This window comes from Peromyscus maniculatus, chromosome 14 (genome assembly GCF_049852395.1).
Source record: "Peromyscus maniculatus bairdii isolate BWxNUB_F1_BW_parent chromosome 14, HU_Pman_BW_mat_3.1, whole genome shotgun sequence".
Classification (NCBI taxonomy): Eukaryota; Metazoa; Chordata; class Mammalia; order Rodentia; family Cricetidae; genus Peromyscus; species Peromyscus maniculatus.
In genome coordinates this window covers 81,374,212-81,383,418 of record NC_134865.1, presented here as the reverse complement: position 1 = coordinate 81,383,418, position 9,207 = coordinate 81,374,212, and positions in this window count along the sequence as shown.

Below are 9,207 nucleotides of genomic sequence, written 5' to 3'. Positions count from 1 at the left end.
AGAAGGGAGGGCATGAGGAGGAAAGAAAAAGAGAGGAAGCCCAGGAGGTGGGAAGAGGAAAAGAGGAAGGGCAGGAGGAGGGAAGAGGAAGGAAGAATAGGCAGGACGAGAGAAGAAGAAGGGAGGAAGGGCAGGAAAATGGAAGAGGAAGGAAAGATTGACAGGAGGAGGGAAGAGGAAGTAAGGGAGGGAAGGGGGAGAGAAGAAAAAGAGAGGGAGAGGAGGTGGGAAGAGGACTGAAAGAATATTGGAAGGATTGAAGAAAGGAGGAAGGTAAGAGGAAGGAAGGATGCACAGGAAGTGGGAAGAGGAAGGAAGGGCAGGAAGATGAAAAAGGAATGGAGGAAATGCAGGAGGAATGAAGAGGAAAGAAGGGAGGGCAGGAGAATGGAAGAATAAATTAGGAAGTGTTAGAGGAGGAAAGAGGAAGTGAGGGAAGTCAGGAAGAGGGGAGAGGAAAGGAAGAAGGGTAAGAGGAGGGAAGAAGAAGGAAATAAGGGAAGCAGCAGGGAAGAAGAAGGGAAGAAGTGCAGAAAAATGGAAGAAGAAAAAAGGAGGAGGGGGAAGGAAGGAATTGCAGAATGAGGAAAGAGGAAGGGAAAGGGGCAAGAGGGAAGAGGAAGGAAGGGAGGGCAGGAGGAGGAAAGAGGCAAGAAAAGAAGTCAGGAGGAGGGAAGAGGAAGGGAAGATGAGCAGGAGGAGAGGAGAGGGAGGGAAGAAGGACAGGAGGAGAGAAGAAGAAGAGAGGTAGGGCAGGAGAATGGAAGAGAAAAAAGGGAGAGCAGAACGAGGAAAGAGGAAGGGAGGAAGGATAGAAGGAGGAATGATGAAGGAAGAGCAGTGAGGAAGAGAGAAGAGGAAGGGCAGGAGGAGGGAAGAGAAAGAGGGAGCTCAAGAAGTGGGAAGAGGAAGAGAGAAAGAGCAGCAGGAGGGAAGAGGAAGTAAGGGGTGTCAGAAAAGGAAGAGAAAGGAAGAACAGGAGGAGTGAAGAGGAAGTAAGGGAGGGAAAGAGGAGAGAAGAGAGAAAGGGAGAGTAGGAGGTGGGAAGAGGAATGAAAGAAGTTCAGAAGGAGGGGAGAGGAAGAGAGGAAGGGGATGAGAAAGTCAGAAGAAGGGAGGAAGGTCAGTAGGAGGGAAGAGGAGGAAGGATGCACAGGAAGAGGGAAGAGGAAGGGAGGAAGGGCAGGAAGAGGGAAGAGGGAAGAGGAAGGAAGGAAGGGAAAGAGCAGGAAAGAAGAAGGGGAGAAGGGCAGAGAGATAGAAGAAGAGGAGGAGGAAGGGAGGGAGGAAAGAAAGGAAAGGAAGGAATTGCAGAATGAGGGAAGAGGAAGGAAAGAAGGACAAGAAGAGTAAGAGGAAGGAAGAGCAAGCAGGAGGAGGAAAAAGGAAAGAAAAGAGGTCAGGAGGAGGGAAGAGAAAAGAAGGAAGGTCAGGTGGAGGAAAGAGAAAGAGGGAGCACAGGAGAAGGGAAGGAGGAGGGAAGAGGAAGGGAGGAAGGACAGGAGGAGGGAAGAGGAAGGAAGAGGGAAGAAGGGCAGGAGGAGGGAAGATGAAGGAATGGTAGGCAGGAAGAGGAAGGGTGGAAGGGCAGGAGGAGGAAAGAGGAAGTAAGGGAGGGAAAGAGGAGAGAAGGGAGAGGGAAAGTAAGAGGGGGGAAGAGGAATGAAAGAAGTTCAGAAGGAGGGAAGAGGAAGGGAGGAAGGGTATGAGAAGGAAAGAGCAAGGAAGGAATGGCAGAGGAAGGAAGCAAGGGAAAGAGCAGGAAGAAGAAGGGGAGAAGGGCAGAGAGATAGAAGAACAAGAAGGAGAAGGAGAAGAAGGGGAAGGGGAAGAAAGGGGAAGGGGAAGGAAGGGGAAGGAGGGAAGGGGAAGGAGGGAAGGGGAAAGAGGGAAGGAGAAGGGGAAGGAGGGAAGGAGAAGGGGAAGGGGAAGGAAGAAGATGGGGAAGGGGAAGGAAGGAGAAGGGGAAGGGGAAGGAAGGAAAGAGAAGGGGAAGGAGGGAAGGGGAAGGAGGGAAGAAGGAGAAGGGGAAGGAGGGAAGGGGAAGGGAAGGAAGGAAGAGGAAGGAGAAGGGGAAGGGGAAGGAAGGAAGGAGAAGGGGAAGGAAAAAAGGGGAGGGGAAGGAAGGAAGGGGAGGGGAAGGAGGGAAGAGGAAGGAGGGAAGGGGAAGGAAGGAAGGGGAAAGAGGGAAGGGGAAGGAGGAAAGGAGAAGGGGAAGGAGGGAAGGAGAAGGGGAAGGAGAGAAGGGAAAGGAGAAGAAGAGGAAGGAGAAGAGGAAGGAGAAGAGGAAGGAGAAGGGGAAGAAGAGGAAGGAAGGAAGAAATTGCAGAATGGGGGAAGAGGAAGGAAGGGAGGGCAGGAGAAGGAATGAGGGAATAAAAGAGGTCAGGAGGAGAGAAGAGGAAGGGTGGAAAGGCACATTAAGGAAGAGGAAGGGATGGTTGGAGGAGGGAAGAGGAAGAAAGTGAGAGTAGGAGAAGGGGAGAGGGAAGAGGAATGGCAGGAAGAGAGAAGAAGAGAGGGAGGGCAGGAGGTTGGAAGAGAAAAGAAGGGAGGGCAGGAAAAGGAAAGAAAAAGAGAGAAAGCCCAGGAGGTGGGAAGAGGAAGTAAGGGATGTCAGAAAGAGGAAAGAGGAAGGGCGGAAGTGAAGGGGCAGGAATGAAGAAGGGAAGAAGGGCAGAAATATAAAACGAGGAGGAGGAAGAGGAGAAGAAGAGGAAGAGGAAGAGGAGAAGGGGCAGAGGGAGGGAAAAGGAAGGGAAGAAGGGTAAGAAGAGAGAAGAGAAAGGAAGGGAGGTCAGGAGCAGGAAAGTAGAAAGAAAAGATATCAGGAGAAGGAAAGAGAAAGGAAGGGCCAGAGGAGTGAAGAGGAAAAGAAGAAGGGCAGGAGATGGGGAGAGGAAGGGAGGAAAAGCAGGAGGAGGGAAGATGAAGGAAGAAAGGGCAGGCAGAGGGAAGAGAAAGGAAGTTTAGGAGAAGGAAAGCAGAAGTGAGGGAGGTCAGGAAAAGGGAAGAGGAAGGAATGAATTTCAGGAGAGGAGAAGAGGAAGGAAGTAAGGGGAGGAGCAGGAAAGAAGAAAAGAAGGGGAGAAAGATAGAAGAAGAGGAGGAAGATGAAGAAGAAGAAGAGGAGGAGGAGGAGGAGAAGAAGAAAAAGAAGAGAAGAAAGGGCAGAAGAATGGAAGAGGAAGGAAGAAATTAGAGGAGGGAAGAGGAAGGAAGTAAAGGAAGGAGCAGGAAAGAAGGGAAGAAGGGCAGAAACAGAGAAGAAGAAGTAGGAAGGAAGGAAGGAAGACAGGAGTTGCATAATGAGGGAAGAGGAAGAAAAGAAGGGCAGGAGAAAGGAAGTGGAAGTAAGAATGGGCAGGAGGAGGGAAGGGGAAATAAGGGAGGGCATGCAGAGGGAAGAGTAAGGGAAGAAGGGTAGGAGGAGTAAATAGGAAGTGATGGAGGTCAGGAGGAGGGAAGAGGAAGAAACTAAGGGAAGGGGCAGGAAAGAAGGGAAGAAGGGCAGAAACAGAATAAGAAGGAGGAGGAGGAGATGAAGAGGAAGAAGAAGAAAGAGGAAAGAAAGAAGGGCAAGAATAGGGGAGAGGAAGGAGGGGCCGGAGGAGGGAAGAGGAAGGGAGGAAGGGGAAGAGAATGGAAGAGGAAGGAAAGATGGGCAGGAGGAGGGAAGAAGAAGTAAGAAAGGGAAGGAGGAGAGAAGAGAAAGAGAGGGAGAATAGGAGGTGGGAAGAGGAATGAAAGAATTTCAGGAGGGAAAAGAAAGGGAGGAAGGGCAAGAAGAAGGTAGAGGAAGGAAGGGAAGATGGGCAGGAGGAGGGGAGAGGAAGGGGGAATGGGCAGGCGGAGGGGAGAGGAAGGGAGGATGAACAGGAGGAGGGGAGAGGAAGGGAGGATGAACAGGAGGAGGGGAGAGGAAGGGAGGATGGGCAGGAGGAGGGGAGAGGAAGGGAGGATGGGCAGGAGGAGGGGAGAGGAAGGGGGAATGGGCAGGCGGAGGGGAGAGGAAGGGAGGATGAACAGGAGGAGGGGAGAGGAAGGGAGGATGAACAGGAGGAGGGGAGAGGAAGAGGGGATGGGCAGGAGGAGGGGAGAGGAAGGGAGGATGGGCAGGAGGAGGGGAGAGGAAGGAGGAAGGAGATGAAATGGAAGCGAATAAGGAGGGGTGGTAGCAAGGTAGGCAGGGCTGGAGGGAGCAAGTTTTGCTCTTCCTTCTACGCACTGGGCTCACGCTGTCCCAGGTCAGGGACTCTCCAGAGGTCACTTCTGAGTCCTCCCTGACTTGATGGTTTCCCAAGTGTCTTCTTTATTTCATAATTTTCTTCCTCTGGCTTTTAGACTAGGTCCTCTGCCTTTGTCTCTGAGTGTTTTGGATCCGCCTTCTCCCAGCTCCAACCCACCATGCGTCTCTCAGTGGATCTGCAGGGCAGTAAAGGCACTTTTCAACTGATTTCTCCCCAGTCTTCCCGTGCTCTGCCCTTTCCACATTACCTATTTGTAAGTCACTCGTGTGATACGGTTTCATTTATTTATTTGTTTACTTATGGCTTTTTAAAAATTATTTGTTTTTATATACATTGTTGTTTTTGACATGGGTGTCGGGTCCCCTGGAACTGGAGTTACAGACAGTTGTGAACTGCCATGTGGGTGCTGGGAAGTGAACCCAGGTTCTCTGGAAAAGCAATTAGTACTCTTTACCACTGAGCCATCTCTCCAGCTCTATTTATGGCGTTTTAGAGAGAGTGTCCCACGCAGCCCAGACTAGCCTCAAACTCCTTATGTTGCTGGGGGTGAACCTGCTTGTCTTTCTGTCTCCACAGTCCCAGAGCTGAGATGGACGGTGAGGGTCCCCATACCTGTGCATCCTACCACCTAAGCTATATCCCAGGTCCCCCTTTAGTACTTTATAAAATATTTGTTATGTGTATGAATGTTTACCTGTGTGCGTGTGTATGTGCACCACCTGTGTGCATGGCTGTGGAGGCCAAAACAGGGCTTCAGGGGCCCTGGAAACTAGAGTTACAGGCTGTTGGAGCTTCCACGTGAGTGCTCAGAACCAAACCCCGGTCCTGTGCAAGAGCAGCCAGTGGCCAGTGCTCCTAACCACTGGGACACCTTCCCAGGCCTTTCTTAAATCGTTTTGTTTTGTTTTTCAAGACAGGGTTTCTCTGTGTAGCCCTGGCTGTCCTAGAACTGCCTCTGTAGACTAGGATGGCCTTGAACTCACAGAGATCCGCCTACTTCTGCCTCGCAAGTGCTGGGACAGCCTGACTCCTTTCTTTGATTCTTTAAACAGGGCATCCTGCAGGTCTTTGATTTATAATCCTGAGTCTGTGTCTGGGATTGTTTTCCACTGCTTTCTATTCTATGTGTGGCTACACTTTCCTATTTCTTTATGTTTCAAACTTTTGGGGGAAAGATGAGCATTTTGTACAAATGTTATAGCAAATCCAGATTCTGATCTGCCTTCCCGAGGGATTCTTGTGTTTGTTTGTTTGGTGGCTTTCTTGAATGGATGATGTGGTTTGCTTTTTTTGTTTGTTTGTTTCATTTGACACAGGATCTCACTATTAAGCCAGGTTGACCTCAAACTGAAGATCTCCCTGCCTCAGCTCAGCTCTCCAAGTGCTACAATTAGAAGTGTGTATCACTATATTCAAGGAGGTAGATAAATTAGAGTCTACTTGCTCTACAGAGTGGGAAACTCTGAAATCTGTATCTACTTTTGCAAAAATGTTTTCCCCTTCATTTTTAGACACAGCAAGATGGCTCCAGAGGTGACTTGGCCCTCCACCAATTCCAAAGAGCCAGATAGCCTGAGTTCCAGCCCCGAAGCCCGCACGGTACAAGAAGAGAACTGACTCCAATAAGTTGTCCTCTGGCCTGTGTGTGTGTGTGTGTGTGTGTGTGTGTGTGTGTGTGTGTGTGTTTGTGTGTGTGTGTGTGTGTGGTGTGTGGTTGTGCATGTGTGTGCATGCACCATTAAAACTTACGTAAATAAGAAGATAAAATAAGCATAGCACTTTTTAGCTCGACCCTGGGTAAGCATGATTTGTAGTCAGCTAACAATGGCCCAAGGATTCGCTTTGATGCCTGGTGCCACAAACTCCCACCTTCTCTGTGGTGAGATGGACACTCAGTTCTGTAGTCTACAGCTGTGTACCTTTTTTTTTTTTTTTTTAACCTTCTGCTTGTACAGGACCTTGAGGCTCTGACTCAGGATGAGCCTGATACATCCCCAGCACCGGCACTGGGCGTTGTCCTGCATCTCCTGGATGTGAACCTTTGGATGTGCTCATAGCCTTCTAGATCCCCAGGACTATGTGGGTCTCATCAACCTTCCCCAAGGCCATCTCACCTCCCCCATCTCTCTTTCAAAGTTGTGTCTGGTTGCTGCTTCCCCGAGGCAGAATCACACAGTCTTAGTCCACTGTGGTATCGGCTTTCCTTAACTGTTTGCTACAAGGATGGCAATTGCTCTTGACAGTGTCCCTGGACACGGATCAGCCAAATTAAATCTGCATCTCCCAGTAGCAGCAAAACTTACAGCTCTTGGTTCCTAGGTGGCCTAGCTCTTGCAGAGGCGGACGGGGACAGCTCCGTGTCGAAATGGCACAGACCCTGTCATTGTTTACCAAAGCTCGGAGATCTTGATCGAATTTGTGTCTTTCAGTTTGTTACGTGCTTTGGTAGCTTTCCAGAGTTCTGACAATTTGGTGCAGTTTTATCATGGCTTTGCTAGAGACAAGAGTTGCCAAGGTCCACCCTCCACCTAGCTGCTCATCAAACCTTAGCCTCCATGATTGGTGTGTTATTAGCTCTTCATATCAAAGGGCCAGCAGACAAGGGAAGGAGCTTCCTTGCTGGGAGAAATCGATGTGCCACCAGGGAGGGATGAGTCCTTGCTGAGTCCTGGCGGCAGAAGGCATGTATTCGCATCTGGGTTAGTTCATGGACACTTCTTGGTAGACCCTTACTTGATTCAACTGTTGACAAGTGAACACTGGCGAGCAAATGTCAAAAGCCTGTCCTAAGCACTGTTTGGAGAAGGGATGAGGGTCTGAGACACCTCCCAGAAGAGCAGCTGGACCATTCTAGATACAACAGGAGTGGGAGCAGAGTTACAGCAAGAGCCTCAGGTCAGCAGCAGAAGCAGGGGCTGTCGGGATCCCACCCGTGGCCCTCCCTCCGCCTGTGAGTACCTACAGGAAAAGACTCCTAGAAGCCAGGGAGTGCCTCAGGGACCAGTGTTTGTAGCAGGCAGAGTCAGGTGACTCAGGAAGAACTGTAGTCTACACTGTTTGAATCACATACACATTTCCTAGCTCCTGAAGTGCTGTCAGCAAGCCTGTGTCCTGGTACCAGTACTTTTGCCTGAAGAAAATCCTCTGACTGGGGCAAGACCCCCCCATCCTGGGGCATCTGTGCCCCATGACAGATCCACGTGGCCCTCGAAAGGCTTAAATCCCATCTCCTGGACAGGGCAGCCCTGAGAGGCCAAGTAGCCCCCAAATCTCTTGGGATTGCCCATGTCTGTTGAGAGTGTACGATAAGATAATTCACTCAGGCATCCCCTCCAGGTCCCTTGACCCCCTACAGAGGTGTCGGAATGGACAGTGTCCCTCAGACAATTTCTCACACAAAGCATTCTGGCAAGGGAGCCCAAACCTGCAACAGTGTCTCACTCATTTGATGTAATCACACAAATTAAGCCTAACAATTACCGGGAATCAATCCTCCTTCTCTGTTCCCCTGGCAGCTGGTAGGGAGAAAAGAGTGGTACAAAACAAAACCCCCAAAGCAACTGACAGATGTGAAAGTTGAGGGCGACTGTTTTATGAATGGATAATTAAACCCTTTTCGATAACAATATCTACAATGATGAAAAATGTTGCTTGCCCAAGATTGTGACCTCTGGAGTGTGACAATAATTCCTGACAGTTGCATAGAACTTACAAGGACTGTGCTGAACGCAGCCGCCGATGGTGGGTGGGGTTGACAGGTCTCCAACATCAGTCTGGGCCCGGTTCCCGGTTTTGGGGGGGAGCAAGGATGTATTTCCTGAGGGAATGAGTATGCTGGAGAACATGATCTGCCCTGACACTCCGATGGCCGGCCTGAATTGCACAGTGGTTGGGAGCAACGTTGGCCTGGGAGCTATACCATATGAGCCAAATTGCTGAGGCAGGCCAAGTGGCAAGTGAACCATTTGTTCCAGAAACTTGACCTCACACACAACCACAGGGGCTGGTCGCAGGCTCTGTGAGTGTCTTCCCTTCGGATACTGGAGTCAAAGAACACAGGCCTGCGTGTGAGAAAGGGGTACCTGTGTAAAGCGGGGAGGTCAGGAGCAAGCCGCATCCACCGTGGTGCAGGGTCCCTGCAAGACAGGCAAGCCGAGGTCAGCTGTGCCCTCTTATTCGGGTGGTGTGACCATCCTAGAGAATCCTGGGGTTTTCATCACAGAGTCGAACCCAGCACCTTCCTCAGGATACAAAGGGGAGGAGCCAGGCAAAGCGAGTGGTGGCCTGAGCTCTCTTGATATTCGATGTTGGGAGCCATTCAGCTCACCAGGCATCACCCGTGGGGGAGTTCCTGATGAGCTGTGGCTCCCTTCAGCTTTAGATCATTCCAAAGCCTCCATCTTGTGCACTTTTAACTGGACACACCAAGGAGTGGGGATTCTGGGTAACTAGTCAACCGAGAAAAGCTGACTCAGGACAGAGCCCCCAAGGCCACCTCTCGTCGATTTGGCACCCACATTTAATCGATACAATGATCTGGCACTTAGCCATCAAAACTATGAAATATATTCACATAGCTACGTGTCTGCCTAACACAACTGTCCACACCCTACAACTGCTCTGCACACAGTCAAAAACACACCGATTCTCCCTGCTAGAAGAGAATATAAAGCCCCTATGTTTCTGCCGCCTCTCCTTCACACTCCACCCTTTCTAGATTTTGTGGCTTTCATCCTGAGACAGGAAGTTAACAGCTATGATGACATCTTCTGCTGTGTGGGAGACAGATGAGAGAGGGAGGGAACAGGCTTTTCATACCAGCATGGATCACCACACCGGCAGCTTCAGAACTATCAGTCCGCATTTCCAAGACCAGTTCCGTAGCCACCACCAGTTTCTGTTTGTTTTGTTTTCTCTTTTACATTTATTTATTTCATTTTGTGTGTAGGAGTTCTTT